A 21,198-nucleotide genomic window follows, 5' to 3' on the forward strand; every position below is an offset into this window, starting at 1 on the left:
AGCCTGGTTGGAGGTTGACAGCAAACTATAAGATAATGAGTCCTAATATAAGGAATGAAAGTCCTAGCTTCAGAAGTCCTTGTAGAATTTATCTATCTAAAGCCCTAAGGGATCCAGGTGAATAGCTCTGAGAACCAGTCAGACACAGGGTCACCAGTCGAGAAAGATTTGTGTTAGAGGTTGTTGGTAGACAAATTGGGATGAACAGGAAAGAGTAAATTTAAATATACCATGCCATATCTTTTTAAGTCAGTTTTTAGTTCAGAGAATAGATCAATTCAGTTAAACAACTCTGTCCTATTTCAGGAAGTGGTATTGCAGATGGGCTAGGGCTCTATATGTGATGAAGGCAAACAGATTTTTAATAGGAGGCATTTCTATGGAAACAGAAGAAAAGCAAAGGTTAGTGTTGGTCACAATTTATCCAGATGTTGGTCTCAAAGCATCTTTAGTTATATAGGAAGAAGACAGTGGCAATCTGACACATTTTTTCTTGCCTTTATTACAAGGAATAAGCTCCAGCTTGCAGGGCCTCAGGAAAAAGGTAATAGCAATTTCATTGAGTCCAGGTCAGAAAAATGGAAGAAAAATTGGAAAGCATGAGTTTGGAGACTTGTAGCTCAGAGAGAATTCAGGATTCAGTCCAAATTGCAGAAAATAATAAAAACAACAACAACCAAAAACAGACAAGACTAGAATCTAATAGGTGTCCTATAGTGTTTTTTTTTCCTTTTATGTTTTTGAGACAGGGTATCACTCTGTCACCCAAGAGTGCAGTGGCATAATCTTGGCTCACTGCAACCTTCGCCTCCCGGGGTTCAAGTAATTCTCCTGCCTGTCTCCCAAGTAGCTCAGATTTCAGGCACAAGCCACCACACCTGGCTAATTATTTTTGTATTTTTAGTAGAAACGGTGTTTCACCATGTTAGCGAGGCTGGTCTTGAACTGCTGACCTCAAGTGATCCACCCGCCTCAGCCTCTCAAAGTGCTGGAATTATAGGCATGAGCCACCACCGACCTTATAGAATTTTTTGAAACATAATTTTTCTCTCTCCAGTCCCCATTTTTATGAAAGACAAATCATAATTGGAAAAATGTATTTGCAAAATAAGTTTTAGTCTTATACTTTGCCTGACTGTTTGCATAAAGTGCAGCAATAATAATTATTTGACATGTAGGCTCTTTTAATAAAATTGGCTTACTGGTACTGCTTTTTCATAAGGAATCTCAGATTGGACTTTTAAAATCCTCGAGCTCAGCCATGGATTTATCTTTGCCTGCAAATATTTGTATTAATTGGTTGAATTCCTCTCCTCTCAGTCTCAAGATAACTTGGGGCTCCTGGGCTTGTCAGAAAGTGACATTCTTTACTTATCACAGGTCAGGAACCGTGTACAGGGACTGTATACACAAGGTATGAGGCCAATTTTCCCAAGGGGCTATTACCAGCTCTATAAGTCAACTTTGATTCCTTAAAGCAATCTGTTTATATCTGAAAGCATATCATTCTAGTCAAAGCCTTGGTAATATAACCAGTATCTCCAATTTTGTCCTGTTACAAAAGAAAACAGATTCTTATTGCAATTATGCAAATAACTATATTGGTAAAAGTTAAAAATACTCATGAATACTTTCCAAAGACTTATGTTCAAGAACACTTGTCAAGGCCAGGCGCAGTGGCTCACACCTATAATTCCAGCTGACTTTGGGAGGCCAAGGCGAGTGGGTCACCTGAGGTCAGGAGTTTGAGACCAGCCTGACCAACATGCTGAAACCCCATCTCTACTAAAAATACAAAAATTAACCAGGTGTGGTGGTGGCCTCAGCTACTTGGGAGGCTGTGACAGGAGAATTGCTTGAACCTGGAAGGCAGAAGTTGCAGTGAGTTGAGATCGTGTCATTGAACGCCAGCCTGGGCAACAAGAGCAAAGACTCCATCTCCAAAAAACAAAAAACAAGAAAACACTTGTCACAGTCCTATAGATGATTATAAACTGCCTTTTGAAAAGGATCAAAATAAGATGACAATTGTCTGTGGATGGCAAGTCTTAGGACAGCCATAGTTAAAGATGCAGTCAACAAGGAAATCTGGTCATTTTTGTGGCACATAATAATTTAATACAACAGTCATAATTATTACTCATAGCATATACCAAGACATATCAGAATTATAGGAATCATATAGTTTTGGAACTCATGCTAGTAACATATGTATATGAATATAACCCAAGAAAAATTAAATACCATTTTATATTTGACAATGGTCCTTGTATGATTTTAATATACCAAATAAACCAGGTATGTCTCTCTCTCTCTTTTTTTTTTTTTAAATTAAGACAGAGTCTCACTCTGTCACCCAGGCTGAAATGCAATGGCATAATCTTGGCTCACTGCAATCCCTGCCTCCCGGATTCAAGTGATTCTCATGCATCAGCCTCCTGAGTAGCTGAGATTACATGTACACCACCGCACCTGGCTAATTTTTTGTATTTTTAGTAAAGATGGAGTTTTGCCATGTTGGCCAAGCTGGTCTCAAACTCCCGGCCTTAAGTGATCTGCCCGCTTCAGCCTCCCAAAGTCCTGGGATTACAGGCATGAACTACTGTGCCCAGCCGAATATGTCTCTTTTGCACTTAAAAAGGTTAATGAGGCAAAAAAAAAAAAGACATAATTTAGAATATGATTTTGGAAAGTTTGTCGAATATCAAAGGTTTAAAATAATTGATATCACTAAATAGGATCACAAATCATTCATTTAGCTGAAGTGATAGCTCAAAAATGTTTTCTTTTCTTTCTTTTTTTTTTTTTTCTTGAGATGGAATTTCCCTCTTGTTGCCCAGGCTGGAGTGCAATGGTGCGATCTTGGCTCACCGCAACCTCCGCCTCCCGGGTACAAGCGAATCTCCTGCCTCAGCCTCCTGAGTAGTTGGGATTAGAGGCATGCACCACCACACCTGGCTGATTTTGTATTTTTAGTAGAGATGGGGTTTCTCCATGTTGGTCAGGCTGGTCTCGAACTCCTGACCTCAAGTGATCCACCTGCCTTGGCCTCCCAAAGTGCTGGGATCACAGGCGTGAGCCACCGTGCCTGGCCTCAAAAATTTAAGAAAAGGCAAAAACCTTTAGTTTGATAGAGGGGAGACAGCTTTTCAAACAAGACCCGATAAAGATGGCATGAGACAAACTCAATCTGTCTCTTCTCTCTCCCCCCTTTTTGTTCCTGTAGTTTACTCAAAAGGCAACATCAAGAAATCCTGTCCTCACAAAAAATAGACAAATTAGCAGGGTGTGGTGGCATGTGCCTGTAGTTCCAGCTACTCATGAGGCTGAAGTGGAAGGACTACCTGAGCCCGGGAGGTAGAGTTTGCAGTGAGCCATGATGGTACCACTGCACTCCAGCCTGGTGACAGAGTGAGATTCTGTCTAAAAAAATATATAAATAAATAAAAGGATGGCCGGGAAAAGCGGACACCTTTACAGGTGGAGACTTCCTTAAAGATGTAAGGTAATTGGATTACTGGCTTTAGGGTGGAGCCTTTTAAGGAACAGGGCCAGGAAGGCATGCAGTTTCTAGGGCCTAATAGGCAGGCATAGCTGGGAGGCAGAACAGATCCCCAAAAATTAAGGATCCCATTTTTACACCAAATCCTGAATCCCCAAAAGAGAGAAACACTATGGGAAGAGACAGTGCATAAAGTTCTTTTTGTGGGCATGTGGGAGTGCTTTCTCCTAGTCTCCACCATCTGGAGGGTGGGAATTTTTGGGTACATGTCATGGCTAGCCTTAAGAATTCTCTTGAGCAGTTAAAATCCTTTCCAAGCTCAAAAATGACTACCCTAGACTCCTTATGGGAAAAGCAATGGCGACTTCCCCATGTTGTAACTCACTAGCTAAGGCCTTGGCCTTTTACTAATGGTGGCCTGGGTTCTATTTCTGGTTAGGGAATGAGCCCTTTCTGGATTAATACTTGTGCAGCTTTTGCCATTTAGTGATTATTTTTCCCTCCAGGGACAGCTTCTGATATCCTGTCTTGAATTTTCCTTTCTCTGAGCTACTTTTGGGGCAATTCAGATCTTGTAAAAATGACTTGCCATCTTATGCATCTGTGGTTATGCATAAGTTCAGTTAAGGCTTATTGATTTCACATATGAAGTTACCTTTTGTAAAAAAAAATTTCAAAAGCCAGAAATATAGGCTGTTTGTCTCAGCTAAAATCTAGTAATAAAAGATTTCAAAGTATTTTTCTTTTGAGATCTCTGTTGTTAAAAATCAACTTAATTAAGGCTGATATTTGGGTTATATACATACAGATACTGTTTTAGAGCCCCTGCTCTGCCTCTGTAAAAACTCAGCCAACAGAATTCTGTCTGATTCTCTGTTTCCTCCTATCTGTTCCTTCTTTCTCTTGTATCTAATCTTTTTGACTTTTAGGGGGACAAGAAATTACATTGCATTATGAGAAAATTTTAACCTTGATTTATAATAGCTATATAAAACATATATTTTAAAAATGGTTAATAGCCGTTGCTTAGAGTGAGTGATTATTACTACAGGGCTATACTCCTATCTTTGTTCATTTAAATAAGAAGCACATCCTCTTGGACACTTAGGAGCTATGGAATGGCGGGGTGAGAGATGATTACAGAGTGGGCTGATTGGCACTAGGTTGCACAGCAGCCTCAGGGAAACATCCTTTCAATGAGATGTATTGTGGAACATTGCACTGTCTCGCTCTCTATAAGTATATATGTCTATATATATATATATGTAAATATATGAGAGTTTATTAAGTATTAACTCACACAATCACAAGGTCCCACAATAGGCCATCTGCAAGCTGAGGAGCAAGGAGAGTCAATCTGAGTCCCAAAACTGAAGAACTTGGAGTTCAGTTCAAGGGCAGGAAGCATCCAGCATGGGAGAAAGACGTAGGTTGGGAGGCTAGGCCAGTCTAGTCCTTTCACATTTTTCTGCCTGCTTTATATTGTAGCCATGCTGGTAGCTGATTAGATGATGCCCACCCAGATTGAGGGTGGGTCTGCCTTTCCCAGCCCACTGACTCAGATGTTAATCTCCTTTGGCAACACCCTCACAGACACACCCAGGATAAATACTTTGTATCCTTCAATCCAATCAAGTTGACACTCAGTATTAACCATCACAAGTCCACCCCTTGTCAACTTGAACCCATACACATCTCCTGAGATCATACATAATCTTCAAATAAAGACAATAGTAAGGTCATAATTACACCTGATATAATACAACTATCCTTCAGACAACCAGAAATGCACCAATTCCCAACCCAGATACTATTACATAAAATTAACAATACTTAAATGCTAATATGAAGTCAATAAATCTTATGGCACATGATAAAAGAAAAAGGAAATAAAATGGAGATATTTTCTTACTACAAGTGTATAAATGCACAAACATATTTTTAAGAAAAGAAGGAAGAAATACTCATGACAATTACAGTCCTCATTTCTGCAGCCGGTCACATGGTTGTAGCTCGTATTGATGACTACTTTCTTCTACTACCCATTCTGTATTCCATTTGCCTTCAGCAAACACCTCAGCAGGTCATGTTTTTTTTCCTGGTGGAGTGACCCAAACCTTTAATTCCTGAAGTGTCTGGGTCGTTTGTACTCCTGCCTGGATAGTAGCTGTTGTAGTTTCCCGTTGACCTTAATCACAGGGCATGGTAATATTAAGAGATGCTACTAAGAGATGCCCTAATGGATCTCCTGTATTCCGTGCATACTCTTCCTTACCTTTATTGCAGAGTAGTAGACTGATTTCATCTTGATAGTCCGGGTCAATCACCACAATCAACACGGTAACTCTCTTCTTAGCCTGTTGACTTAAAGGTAGGAGGAGCCCTAAGTGTCGGGGTGGCAATCTTAACTTCCAGTTTAATGGAATTGCTGTTGTGTCTCTTGGTGGCAGCGTTCCTCCCTCTGGCACTAAGACCTCTAGGCCAGCAGAACGTAATGTCGCGGGAACAGGAAGCACAAATTTTGCTAGTGGGTCACTAGGGGAGATGGTGAGTGGTGCTACTTCCACTTCTACTCCTTGATTCCTGGGTCTGTGAATCCTGGCTGTGGGAGAAAGAGTACCATATATTGGACGCTGATTCAGAGCATACATGGCCTTCTGGAGAACTTTGCCCCAGCCCTGCAAAGTATTGTCACCTAGTTGGCATTGTAATTGTGACTTCAAAAGGCCATTCCACCATTCTATCAATCCAGCTGCTTCAGGATGATGGGGAACATGGTAAGACCAGTGAAATCCATGAGCATGAGCCCACTGCCGCACTTCTTTAGCCATAATAATGAGTGCCTTGATCAGAGGCAATGCTGTGTGGAATACCATGACGGTGGATAAAGCATTGCATGAGTCCATGGATGGTAGTCTTGGCAGAAGCATTGCCTGCAGGATAGGCAAACCCATATGCAGAGTAAGTATCTTTTCCAGTGAGAACAACCCTCTGTACTTGCCATGATGGAAAAGGTCCAATATAATCAACCTGCCACCAGGTAGTTGGTTGATCACCCAGAGGAATGGTGCCATATCGAGGGCTCAGTGTTGGTCTCTGATGCTGGCAAATTGGGCACTCAGCAGTGGCTGTAGCCAGGTCAGCCTTGGTGAGTGGAAGTCCATGTTGCTGAACCCATGTGTAACCTCCATCCCTGCTACCATGGCCACTTTGTTCATGGGCCCACTGGGCGATGACAGAGGTGGCTGGGGAAAGAAGCTGAGTGGTGTCCACAGAACGGGTCATCCTATCCACATTATTATTAAAATCCTCCTCTGCTGAGGTCACCCGTTGGTGAGTACTCACATGGGATACACAGTTTTTGATCACTTAGAGATGTCCATCCACATACCTCTTCCCCAAATTTCTTTGTCACCAATTTTCCAATCATGCTTCTTCCAAGTCCCTGACTATCCAGCCAAACCATTGGCTTTAGCCCATGAATTAGTATAAAATCACACATCTGGCCATTTCTCCTTCCATGCAAAGTGCACAACCAGGTGCACTGCTCGAAGTTCTGCTCACTGGAAAGATTTCCCGTCACCCATGTCCTTCAGGAATGTGATAGAAAGGGGCTGTAGTGCTGCAGCTGTCCACTTTCGAGTGGTGCCTGCATACGGTGCAGAACCATCTGTGAACCAGGCCCTAGTCTTCTCTTCCTCTGTCAACTGATCATAGGGAACCCCCTATGTGGCCATCAGTGCAGGCTGGGGAGGAGAAGGCAGAGTGGCAGGAGTGTAGACAACGGGCATTTGAGCCACCTCCTCATGTAACTTACTTGTGCCTTCAGGACCTGCTTGAGCCCAATCATGTATATACCACTTCCATTTGATGATGGAATTGCTGCTGTGCATAACCCACTTTATGGCTTGATGGGTCAGAAAGCACCCAGTTCATAATAGGCAGTTCGGGTAACATGGTGACTTGATGACCCATAGTCAAACGTTCAGTTTCCACTAAAACCCAGTAACAGGCCAAGAGCTGTCTCTCAAAAGGAGAGTAGTTATCTGCAGAAGATGGCAGGCCCTTGCTCCAAAATACTAGAGGCCTCTGCTATGATTCACCTATGGCGGCCTGGCAAAGTCTCCAAACAGCATCCCTATCTGCCACTGACACCTCAATCACCATTGGATCTGCTGGGTCATGTGTCCCAAGTGGCAGAGCAGCTTGCACAGCAGCCTGGGCCTGTTGCAGAGCCTTCTCCTGTTCTGGACCCCACTCAAAATTGGTAGCCTTTTGGGTCACTTAATAAATGATCCGGCATAACACACCCAAATGAGGAATGTGTTGCCTCCAAAATCCAAATAGGCTCACTAAGTGCTGTGTCCCTTTTTTGGTTGTAGGAGGGGCCAAATGCAGCAACTTCTCTTTCACCTTAGAAGGAATATCTCGACAGGCCCCACACCATTGGACTCCTAGACATTTTATTGAGGTAGAAGGTCCCTGAATTTTAGTCAGATTTATTTCCCATCCTCTGGCATGCAAGTGTCTCACCAACAAGTCCAGTGAGTTTGCTACTTCTTGCTCACTGGATCCAATCAGCCTAATGTCATCAATGTAATGGGCCAGTGTGATATCCTATGGCAGTGAACAGTGATCAAGGTCTCTCTGAATAAGATTATGACACAAAGCTAGAGAGTTTATATACCACTGAGGTAGGATAGTAAAGATATATTGCTGGCCTTGCCAGCTGAAGGCAAATTGCTTCTGGTGGGCCTTATGGACAGGAATGGAGAAAAAGGCATTTGCCAAGTCAATTGCTGCATACTAGGTACCAGGAGATGTGTTAATTTGCTCAAGCAATGGAACCACATCTGGTACAGCAGCTGCAATTGGATTCACCACTTGGTTAAGCTTCCGATAATCCACTGTCATTCTCCAAGATCCATCTGTCTTCTGCCCAGGCCAAATGGGAGAATTGAATGGGGATGTGGTGGGCATCACCACCCCTGCATCTTTCAAGTCCTTGATGGTGGCACTAATCTCCACAATCCCTGCAGGGATGGAATATTGTTTTTGATATACTATTTTTCTAGGTAGAGGAAGCTTTAATGGCTTCCATTTGGCTTTTCCCATCATAATAGCCCTCACCCTACCAGTCAGGGAGCCAATGTGGGGGTTCTGCCAGCTGCTAAGTATGCCTACGGCAGTTATGCATTCTGGTACTGGGGAAAATGACCACAGGATGAGTCTGGGGACCCACTGGACCCACTGTCAGTTAGACCTGAGCTAAAACTCCATTAATTACCTGACCTCCATAAGCCCCTACTTTTTTTTCTTTTTAAGATGGAGTCTCGCTCTGTCACCCAGGCTGGAGTGCAGTGGCATGATCTCGGCTCACTGCAACATCCGACTCCTGGGTTCAAGCGATTCTCCTGCCTCGGCCTCCTGAGTAGCTGGGATTACAGGCACAAGCCACCATGCCCAGCTAATTTTTGTATTTTTAGTAGAGATGGGGTTTCACAATGTTTGTCAGGCTGGTCTTGAACTGCTGACCTCATGATCTGCCTGCCTTGGCCTCCCAAAGTGTTGGGATTACAGGTGTAAGGCACTGCACCCGGCCCATAAGCCCCTACTTTAACTGGAGGACCACAGTGACGTTTTGGGTCCCCTGGAATCAACATCAGCTCCGAGCCAGTGTCCAGTAGTCCCTGAAATGTCTGATCATTTTCCTTTCCCCAGTGCACAGTTACCCTGGTAAAAGGCCAGAGGTCTCCTTGGGGAAGGATGGAAGAAAGATTAACAGCATAAATTGTCAGTAATGTAGTGGGGTCTTTCCTCAAGGGGACCCAGCCTCCCATTCATTCAAGGGGTCCTGGGTCTGTAAACTGGCTCAAGTCTGGAAATTGATTGACGGGCCATGATTCTCTGTTTTTATAATTCAAATTAGTCTTTTGTTCATTAGGCCTAGAAGTTTTCTCCTTGTATGAATTAAGTAGGAATGCAGTAGGCTTCCTATCAACTTCACTTATAGGAACACTGTGATTAATTGGTCAATGCCGGAGCTCTACACAAGTCAGACTATTATGATTGCTGCTTTGCCTCTGCTGTCCATTACAGTAGCTACACCCACCTTGCCTTTGACGGTTGAGTGCTGCCACTTGGCCCCTGCCACCTCGGCATCCAATTATTCCCATTGTATTTAAATTTTGTAGTTGAGTGACTGCAGTTCCCACTGTTATTAGATCTGATATACAGAGAAGAGCAATTACAGGGCTCTTCAAAGATGCAGGTGGTGCCCTCATAAATCTATTTCACAAGGCATTGGTCAAGGGTATATCTTCTGGACCCTCCCAGCTGGGATGAGCAGGTCTAAAGTGATTAATCTACTCCACCATCCCAATCTGCCTAAGCCTTTGGATCCCTTCCTCTACATTAAACCAAGGGAGATCAGGCATTTCCAGCTTGCTTACAGTGGGCTATCTTTTAATCCATATTTCAGCTAATCAAGCAAATAAACTGTTAGAACCTTTTTTTAACTCCCTGACTCTGCACCATTAAATGCAGAGTCCCTACTTAGTGTGCCCAAATCAATAAATTCAGCCTGATCCTACTATATATTCCTTCCACCATTACCCTACACCTTTAATATCCATTCCCATGCCTGTTCTCCAGATTTCTGTTTATATAAATTAGAAAACTCAAGCAGTTCTTTTCAAGTGTAGTGTGTCTCCTTATGGGTCATACGCTCAACCTCACCTCTAAGGGTCTGCCAGAACTTTAGTCTAGTTATAGGTCCAGAAGCAAATAGGGGTGTTGGGGGTGGCTCCTGAGGAGAATCAACATTATCTTGCTTGGCAACTGCCTCAGGGGAGGCCATCACTGTTGCCTCAGGCAGCGCAGGGTTTATCTCCCCAGACAAAGGTAGAAAGGCTGATGGCAGCATGAATTGGGGAGGGGATGTTGTCACTACTGGGAATGGGAAGCTGTTTCTTCGGGCAAAAAAGGTTCATCAGAGTTTACAAACTCAGTGTCCCCAGCTTCATCATGGTCCTCCCACATGTCCCCATCCCAAGTTTCAGGGTGTAATTCTTTTCCAGTCAATGCCCTCACTCTAACAGTAGACAGCTGGCGAGGCTGTGCATGCAGTTTTCATTGCAGGTCAGCTACTCACATGATAAGAGCTTTTGTGTGTTTTTCTACAATTTCAGCTCTTTCTCTACAGGAGATAAGACTCTCAATCCGGGAAATCTTAGCAGACTTGAGACTCAGTATCTCCTTCTGAAGACGGGAGTTAGAATCCCTGAGTTCATCATTTTCTTTCATCACTTTGACCACTGAACTTAGGAGCAACCAACCAGCTTCATTATGTTCCTTGGTTCTCCACATGTGGTCAAAGGTATTATGTATAGAGTCATTAAACTCCTTGTCTCTCACAAGCAGTGAATTAGGAGTGTCAAATGCATTTATTTTGCATAACTCTCTAAACAGTTCACACCAACAACTATCAGTGTTCTCCATACTACTAGAAGTAGAGTCCTTAGCATTGGGTCTAAGCATATTAAGCAGCCAACTCCAGAAACACCCAAACCAATGAGAGAACTCCATCCTTAACATTCTGTCCCTCTAGAACCACTCCTGGTACAAAAATCTGTATTAGTCATGGTTCTCTAGAGTGACAGAACTAATAGGCTAGATACAAAGGAGAGTTTGTTAAGTATTAACTCAAACAATCACAAGGTCCCACAATAGGTTGTCTGCAAGCTGAGGAGCAAGGAGAGCCAGGCTGAGTCCCAAAACTGAAGAACCTGGAGTCCAATGTTCGAGGTCAGAAAGCATTCAGCACAGGAGAAAGATGTAGGCTGGGAGGCTAGGCCAGTCTAGTCTTTTCGCGTTTTTCTGCCTGCTTTATATTGTAGCCATGCTGACAGCTGATTAGATGGCGCCCACACAGATTAAGGGTGGGTCTGCCTTTCCCAGCCCACTGACTCAAATGTTAATCTTTGGCAACATCCTCACAGACACACCCAGGATCAATACTTTGCATCCTTCAATCCAATCAAGTTGACACTCAATATTAACTATCACATGGAACAATACAGAAAGACAAATTATGGCACAAAGTACACAAGATTTACTGGAGCCTAAGATTAGTCTCATAAATTCTTTTTCCTATTAAACAATAGCTTGCAGAGGTGATAAACAGTGACTTTTACCATTTACTCAATTGGTTTGCACAGAGAAAGAGACCAGAAACTTGGCTGGTAAGAAATTCTTACACTTTTAATGGCATGCCAGGTTTCTGGGTGATATGGAGCCAAGTAACATCACAAAAAAAATCATTCTTTTCTGTTTCATGGAAGCATAGACAAAAACCTCTCAGTTTTGCAAGATGCAGCCCAACAGTCCAACAGGCTGCATGGGGGGAACCCAATTAACATGTTCCCTTCTGGCCAGAGAAAAATCACGTGACAAAACGTAGACACTAGTCACCCTGCTCAGCACTCAATATCAACCTTCCAAGGCTCAAACTTGCCTTCATTGGTCCCTGACATCCTTGATTCAGTCAAAGTAGGGTAGGATGACCTCCAACCAGAAGTTTCAACGGATGGTCTGTGAGCAAGATGGAAGAGCAGATGGTCCCTGAGTTAGGACTGTTGAGTTTCCTTCAGGGCTCACCAAATGTGACCAACCAGACACACTAGGAGAGCCTGCTGGACTTCTATCAGCAATTCCTTTGAGGAATCCTGTCCATGCTTACAAATATGCACAATGAGGTTAAGATGGACAAAAGGACTTCCAAACCAAAATTCCAGACTAGATTCTAAACCAGAAGAGTATTCCTCCAAATAGGCCCCATATTCTCCATCGAACTGGGGAGAAATCTCCCCAAACCAAGACTCTTTCTACAACCTAGGGAGAGTCAAACAGTCCCTGGGATGGGCCTACAGATAGGGCCTCTAGGGAGGCCAACAGATGAGGAGAAGGAAGCAAGTGTTGCCAGATCCTGGAATACTCACCAAACCAGATTACAAGATGTCTTCCAGGAACTATTTCTCCATTGCAATTAGATGCATGCACTATGGGTTGACAGCACCCCAGCAGTAGAGATAGTGCCAGGGGAAGCCCTTGGTCCAAGAGAACTAAGTAGCTGCTCGGGCTGGCCTCCGGATCTGTTGCTAGTGAAGGGCTACCAAACTGTGGGAAAGTAGCCACAAGGGCTATCCCAGATAAGCTCCCAAATTTGTAACTGCCCAATGGGTCCTTCTTGCCCACTGCCCAGATACAGCAAGACAGGGAATTTGCAATAAAGACTTTAATACATGTAGAGAAAGCTAAATGGAAAACTCGAGTTTTATTGTTACTCAAATCGGCCTCTCTGAAAATTTGGAGGCTAGAGTTTTTCAAGGATAGTTTGGTGGGCAGAGTCTAGGGAATAGTGCTGCTGATTGGTTGGGGATGCAAATCATAGCCATGTGGAAAATGGTCCTTGTTCACTGAGTTGGCTTCTGGGTGGTAGCCACAGAGGAGTTGCTGGTCTAGTTGGGGCCATCTGGTCATCAGAAATGTGAAAGCCTGAAAAGACATCTCAAAAGGCCAATCTCAGGTTATACTATAGTGATGTTATTTACAGGAATAATTGGGGAAGTTTCAAGTCTTGTGACTTCCAGAAAAATGGCTGGTAATCGTTTAACTATTCGTATATCTTAGCAGAGTTTAGGCCCCTCTTATCCTCCTAGACTGGTGGCCCTTTCATTAGTTTTACAAAGGCAGTTTAGTTTTGGGAATGGCTATTATCAGTTAAACTATACTTTTATCCTAAAATTAGCTTTGCCCATGTCCAGGAATGACCAAGGGCAGTTTGGAGGTTAAAGTCTAGATGGAATTAGTTAAATCAGATCTCTTTCACTGTCTTAATTTTCTAACTGTTATAAATTTTGCAAACGAGGTTTCAATATTGCAATGAACAAAACAGACAAAAATCTTTGCCTGATGGAGCTTGCAGTCGACTATGTTTGATGGGTGTTTCTATTTATTAATTTACTCATTTGAACATTCATTTAATAAATGTATATTGAGCATAGACTAGATATCAGACACTATATTGGATCAGGAGTTAAGTCCAGTAGAATCAGAGTTAACAGTTTTAGGGATTTTTTATTTCTGAAAATTGAGAAAAAGTAATCACTTTAGCAATTTTAAAATGTACAATTCAGTGTTTTTTAGTAGATTCACCATGTGGTGCAACCATCACTATGATCTAATTTCAGAGTATTTTCATTACCCTAGAAAGAAACCTCATGCCAATTAACCAGTCATATCTCATTGCCCCTCCCCTAAAGCCCTTGGCAAATAATAATCTAGTTTCTATCTATAGATTTGCCTTTTCTGGGCCTTTATATAAATGGAATCATACAGTATATGGCCTTTTTTTGTCTGGCTTCTTTCACTTAACATAATGTTTTCAAGGTACATCCATGTTGTGATGTATATCAGTACTTCATTCCTTTATATGGTTGAATAAATATTTCACTGTATGGATATACCATATTGTGCTTATCCCTTCATCAGTTGATGAACATTTGGATTGTTTCCACTTTTTGGCTATTAAGAATAATGTTACTATGAAGGTTTGTTACAAGTTTTTGTGTGAATGGATGTTTTCATTTCTCGCGGGTATATACCTAGGAGGGTAATTGCTGGTTCGTATAGTATCTGTTTAACTTACTCAGGAACCACCAAACCTATTTCTGTGGCAGTTGTGCCATTTTATATTACGACCAGAAATGTATTAAAATTCCCATTTATCCACATCCTTACCAACACTTATTTTCCTTTTTTTAAAAAAATGGCAATTCTAGTGGGTGTGTTGTGATAGCTTGTTGTGGTTTTGATTTGCATGTACATGACTAGTATCTGTTCATGTGCTAGTTGACCATTTGTATATCTTCTCAGAATAAATGTCGATTCAAGTTCTTTGTTCATTTTTTAAAGCATTCTATCAACTGAGGCTAATTTATCTTTTTCCTAAAATTCATTTTTATTTTTTTAAATTAAATTTTAAAAATTATTTATTTGTTTGCTCATTTATTTATTTTGAGACGGTCTCACTCTATCATCCAGCCTAGAGTGCAGTGGTGTGATCATAATTTGCTGCAGCCTCCAACTCCTGGGCTCAAGCGATCCTCCAACCTCAGCCTCATGAGTAGCTGAGACTACAGGCTCACATCGCCACGTATGGCTAATTTTTTAAAGTTTTTGTAGAGGCAGGGTCTTGTTGTATTGCCCAGGCTGGTCTGGAACTCCTGGTCTCAAGTGATCCTTCCATCTCAGCCTCCCAAAATGCTGGGATTACAGGAGTGAGCCACTGCACCTGGCTAATTTGTCCAATTTTAATTGAGTTGTTTTTCTTTTTGTTCTTGAGGTTTAAGCATTTTTTTGGTTTATTCTGGATACTACACTATTATCAGATACATAATTTAAAAATATATTTCGGCCGGGTGCGGTGGCTCACACCTGTAATCCCAGCACTTTGGGAGGCCAAGGCGGGTGGATCACCTGAGGTCAGGAGTTGGAGACCAGCCTGACAAACATGGAGAAACCCCGTCTCTACTAAAAATAGAAAATTAGCCGGGCACAGTGGCACGTGCCTGTAATCCCAGCTACTCGGGAGGCTGAGGCAGGAGACTCGCTTGAACCCAGGAGGTGGAGGTTGTGGTGAGTCGAGATTGTGCCATTGCACTCCAGCCTGGGCAACAAGAGTGAAACAAACAAATAACAAAAACAAAAACAAAAATATATATTTTTTCCATTTAATATTAACAGGTTCTCCTTTTACTTTTTTGATGGTGTCCCTTGAAGCACAGAAGTTTTTTATTGTGATGAAGTCCAAATTATCTATTTTTTCTTTTGTTGCTTGTGCTTTTGGTGTCACATCTAAGAAACCATTGCCAATGAACATTAACATATACCCTTATGCTTTCTTCTAAAAGTTTTAAGATTTTGAGCCTGGGCACAATGGCTCATGCCTGTAATCCCAGCACTTTGGGAGGCTGAGGCAGGAGGATCGTTTGAGCCTGGGAGTTCGAGGCTGCAGTGAGCTATGATCATACCACTGCACTCCAGCCTGGGCTACATAGCAAGAATATCTTTTGGTCATTGATGTACTTTAATTTTTGTATATATTCTGAAGTAGGGGTCCAACTTTATTCTTTTGCATATGAATATCCACTTGTCCCAGCACCATTTGATGAAGAGACAATTGTCTCCCTATTGAATGATTTGGCATCCTCGTTGAAAATTAATTGGCCATAGATGTATGGGCTTATTTCTATATGCTTAATTCTATTCCACTGCTCTGTATGTATATCTTTATGCCAGTACCACACTGTTTTTAATTATTGTAGCTTTGTATTATGACTTAAAATAGGAAAGTGTGAGTCTTCTTTGTTTTAATTTTCAAGATTGTTTTGTTTTTTTCAGGGTCCCATGCAATTCCATATGAACTCAATAACTGACTTTTTCTTTTGCTTTTTTTTTTCTTTCTTTTTTTGGGTGGGGGGGTGGGGACGGGGTCTCACTGTGTTGCCCAGGCTGGAGTACAGTGGCACGATCATGGCTCGTTGCAGCTTCAACCTCCCTGGCTCAAGCCATCCTCCCACCTCAGCCTCCTGAGTAGGTGGGACCACAGATGCACACCACCACACCCAGCTAATTTTTTATTTTTAGTAGAGATGAGGTCTCACTATGTTGCCCAGGCTGGGCTCAAATTCCTGGGCTCAAGTGATCCTCCTGCCTTGGCCTCCCAAAATGCCGTGACTTTTCTTTATCTGCTAAAAAGGCCATTGGAATTTTGATAGGAATTGCCTTGAATCTGTAGATCACTTTGAGTGGTATTGCCATCTCAAACAATATTATGTCTTCCAATCCATGCACACAGGAAGTCTTTCAATTTGTTTAGGGCTTCTTGGATTTCTTTCAGACATGTTTTGTAGTTTTCAGTTTACAAGTCTTTGACTTCCTTGGTAAAATTTACTTCTAGGCATTTTATTCTTTTGGATGCTATTGTACACAGAAATATTTTCTTAATTTCCTTTCAGGATTGTTCATTGCTAGTGTATAGAAATACAATTGATATTTGTATATTGATCTTGTATCTTGTGAATTTGCTGCATTCATTTGTTAGCTCAAGTACATTTTTTTCTGGAATCTTTGGAATTTTTTGTATATGGGATTATGTCATCTGTGAATAGAGATAATTTTATATCTTCCTTTCTACTTTGGATGCTGTTTTTTCTTCTTGTCCCATTGACCTGACTAGAACTTACAGTACAATGTTGAATGACCGTGGAAAGAGAGAGAGCCTTGTCTTATTCCTGAACTTAGGTGGGAAGCTTTCAGTCTTTCACTATTGAGGGTGATGTCAGTTGTGTGTTTTTCATAAATATCCTTTATCAGGTTGAGAAAATTTGATTCTAAATTTCTGAGAGTTTTTATCCTGAAAGGGTGTCAAATGCTTTTTCTGTGTCAATTGAGATGATCATGTGGATTTTTTCCTTCATTCGATTAATGTTGTGGTTTACCACGTTGATTAATTTTCTTATGTGAATCACTCTTGCTGTTGTAGGTAAATCCTTCTTGGTCATGGCTTATAATCCTTTTAACATGCTGGAGAATCTGGTTTGTTAGTACTTCCTTGAGGATTTTTACATCTGTATTCATAAAGGATATTGGTCTGTAATTGTTTTTTCTTGTGATGTCTTTGGCTGTGGTTTCAGGGTAATGCTGTCTTCGTAGGATGAGTTAAGAAGTATTCCTTTTGCTTCTAGTTTTTGGAAGAAATTAAGAAGGATCAATGTTAATTCTTTAAATGTTTGGTAGCCTTCTTGGACTTGTTTTTGTTAGAAGGTGTTGGAAGGTGTTTGATTACTGATTCTCTTTACTTATTATAAATGTGTTCATATTTTTTATTTATTCTTAGGTCAGTTTTGGTAATTTGTGTCTTATTCATTTAAAAATATGTTTTCAACATATGGATGAAGTACCCTTTTCATCTCTGATCCTGTTTTGGTAATTTGTATGTTCTCTTTTTCTCTTTTTTTCTCGAATAATCTCACCAAAAGTTTGCCAGTTTTATTAATTACTCTTAAAAAAAACTTTTGGCTGGGCACGGTGGCTCACTCTTGTAATCTTAGCACTTTGGGAGGCCAAGGTGGGTGGATCGCCTGAGGTCAGGGGTTCGAGACCAGCCTGACCAACACAGTGAAACCCTGTCTCTACTAAAAATACAAAAATTAGCCGGGCGTGGTGGTGGGCGCCTATAATCCCAGCTACTTGGGAGGCTGAGGCAGGAGAATGGCTTGAACCCAGGAGGTTGCAGTGAGCCGAGATTGCGCCATTGCCCTCCAACCTGGGCAACAAGAGCAAAACTCCGTCTCAAAAAAAAAAAAAAGTTTGTCTTTGTTGATTTTCTCTGTTTTATGTATGGTTACTATGCCATTTATTTCTATTTGTTTTTGCTTTTATTTTCCTCCACCCTTTGGTTTTTGTTTTTCTGTTTATAGCTTCTTGAGGTGGATGCTTAATCCACTAATTTTCAGCCTTTCTTCTTTCTCTCTTTCTATATATTTGGCCAGGCAATATAAATTTGTCTTTTTTGTTATACATGTCTATTTATTAATGAAAAAGGAACGATCACCAACATTCATTTAAAAATAGGCAAAAGACATTAACAAACATTTTTCCAAAGAAGATATACAGGTGGCAAATAGACACAAAAAAATGGTCAATACCATAAGATACCAGAAAAATGCAATAAAATCACAGAAGGATGCTATTATACAGCTATTAAAACAACTAAAGTTAAAAAGACTAACCACACCAAGTATTGGCAAGAATGTAGAGAAACAGGAAGGCTCACATACTGTTGATGGGAATGCAAATGGTACAGTTAGGTTATAGTTTGCTAGTTTCTTTAAAAGTGAAGCATTCACATACACTGTACTATTGGAACAGGAGAAATAAAACATTTATGCATCTTAAGAATTATATGCCTATGTTCATAGTAGCATTATTTATAACAGCCCCAAACTGGAAAACATCCAATTATTTATCTGAATTGTGGCATATCCACAGAATAAATATTTCTCAGCAATACAAACGAACTATTCACATAAACAACATTGCTAAATCTTAAAATAATTATGCAGTATGAAAAACATTAGGAAAAGAGGAGTAAATATTTTATGATTCCATCCACATAAAATTCTAGAAAACACAAACTATTCTCTTGTACTGAAAGTAAATCACTGGACTCTTAAAGGCCTTGGAAAGTGCAGGCAGACTGTAAAACAGCATGAGTTGAATCATGAATATGTTCATGATCATGACTAGGGTGGTGTGTTAGCCCGTTTTCACACTGCAGATAAAGACATACCTGAGACTGGGCAATTTACCAGAGAAAGACGTTTAATTGGACTTACAGTTCCACATAGCTGGGGAAGTCTCACAATCCTGGCAGAAGTCAAGGAGGAGCAAGTCACATCTTATGTGGATGGAGGCAGGAAAAAAAGAGAGCTTGTGCAGGGAAACTCCTCTTTATAGAACCATCAGATCTTGTGAAACTTATTCACTATCATGAGAACAGCACGGGAAAGACTTGCCCCCATGATTCAATTACCTCCCACTGGGTCCCTCCCACAACACATGGGAATTCAAGATGAGATTTGGGTGGGGACACAGACAAACCATATCAAGTGGTTTCATGGACTTATATGACAAACTCTTCAAATTATACACCATAAATATATATATACTATGGCATGTCACTTATACATCAAGGAAGTTTGTAAAACATGTTTCAAAATAAAATACCTGATCTCCCACTTTTCTTTTTTCTTTCTTTCTTTTTTTTTTTTTTTTTTTTTTGAGATGGAGTGTCACTCTGTTGCCCAGGCTGGAGTGCAGTGGTGCTATCTTGGCTCACTGCAGCCCCCGCCTCCCGGGTTCAAGTGATTCTCCTGCCTCAGCCTCCCAAGTACCTGGGATTACAGGCGCCCACCACTATGCCTGGCTATTTTTTTTTAAATCTTTAGTAGAGATTGGGTTTCACCACGTTGGGCAGGCTGGTCTTGTACTCCTGACCTCAGGTGATCTGCCCCCGTTGGCCTCCCAAAGTGCTAAGATTATAGGCGTGAGCCACTGCGCCTGGCCTGATCTCCCACTTTTCAGAAACCAGAAGGCTTGGCATCCTCATGTTGACTGAACTGTCTTTTCCTTCAGGCTGGAGGAAGGGCAACCCTGCATCCATCAGTTCAGGAAATATCGGCAAGCACTGTAGGGTGCTGTGGTCTGAGACAATAGCAACACTGGTGGAAATCACAAGTCCTACATCCCTGTCCTGTAAGGCTTCTATTATCTGGAGTGCAGTGGTGCAATCTCAACTCATTGCAACCTCTGCCTCCTGGGTTCAAGCGATTCTTGTGTCTCAGCCTCCTGAGTAACTGGGATTACTGATGTGCACCACCACGCCTGGTTAATTTTTGTAGTAGAGATGGGGTTTTACCATGTTGGCCAGGCTGGTCTTGAACTCCTGGCCTCAAGTGATCTGCCTGCCTTGGCCTCCCAAAGTGCTGGGGTTACAGGTGTGAGCCACTGGGCCCAGCCAGACTTCTATTATCTTTATCCTTTTCCTGCTTCTACAGCAACAGACTTGACGTAAACAACCCAGAAAGTCAACAAGAATAAAAAAAACTAATTATTTTTGCTGACAATGACCTCAGCTATTGGTGATACACAGATTTCTAGGTCCTGTCACTTGCTCAAAGCCACAGTCACAGGAAGATTTGTAAATGCACTTTTATAAGGGGCACATTCCAAGTAGCTTGCTGCAGTCTCCACCATATCCAGTATTTCTGGACCAATTATAGTTCACGCCCGACTCCCATTGTCTTCTGAGTGACATCAGCCTATGGAATGTTTGATATCAGGGCATGTCGCCTTATAGAATCTTGTGAAAAACTTCTCAACAGTCCTGGGCATCATATGACATCCTCTAGGAACAATGGAACAAATTTGTCCTATTCCCCGAAGCACAGGTGCTTGTCATAATAGCTGGCTTTTCCTCAGGATAACCTCTAGTCTCACAGAAAGTATAGGCATCCAGGCCACAAATTAGAATAACCAAAACCTTGCATTGTTTCCTAGGAGATCTTAGGTAGCAAAACAAATATGACCAAAATCAGAATGAGAATTACTCTGTCATTTTACTTTTTCTGTAGAGGCCCACAAAAGCTGTCCACTCCTTCATATAGAGTTCAAGTCTGTTTGCCACCCACCCCACATAGTAAACAAAACCCCAAGGTTACAGGTAGATTCAAATATAAGGCCTTTAGTGGTGGTGCATGCCTGTAGTCCCAGCTACTCAGGAGGCTGAGGCATGATAATTGTTTGAGCCTGGGAGGTGGAGGTTGCAGTGAGCTGAAATCTCACCACTGCACTCCAGCCTGGATGACAGAGGGAGACCCTGTCTAAAAAAAAGTATATATATATATATATATATATATATAGAGAGAGAGAGAGAGAGAGAGAGAGCCTTTGTTAGTGCACAAACTGGAACAATGTGAGGCAGCCAGTTGCCAGGTGGTGACTTGGAGGCTGGAAGAATGACCAAGAGTCGTGTGAGACCAAGAATTTCCATGAAGGGAAGTCTTCTTCTA

At 41.6% G+C, this 21,198-nt stretch overlaps 1 pseudogene; it reads right to left on the reverse strand.

Annotated features, from left to right (window-relative positions):
- Window positions 1-5,475: 5,475 nt before the first annotated feature.
- LOC129395234 (uncharacterized) lies at window positions 5,476-9,342 on the reverse strand (annotated as a pseudogene).
- Window positions 9,343-21,198: the final 11,856 nt, after the last annotated feature.

This window comes from Pan paniscus, chromosome X (genome assembly GCF_029289425.2).
Source record: "Pan paniscus chromosome X, NHGRI_mPanPan1-v2.0_pri, whole genome shotgun sequence".
NCBI classification, from domain to species: domain Eukaryota; kingdom Metazoa; phylum Chordata; class Mammalia; order Primates; family Hominidae; genus Pan; species Pan paniscus.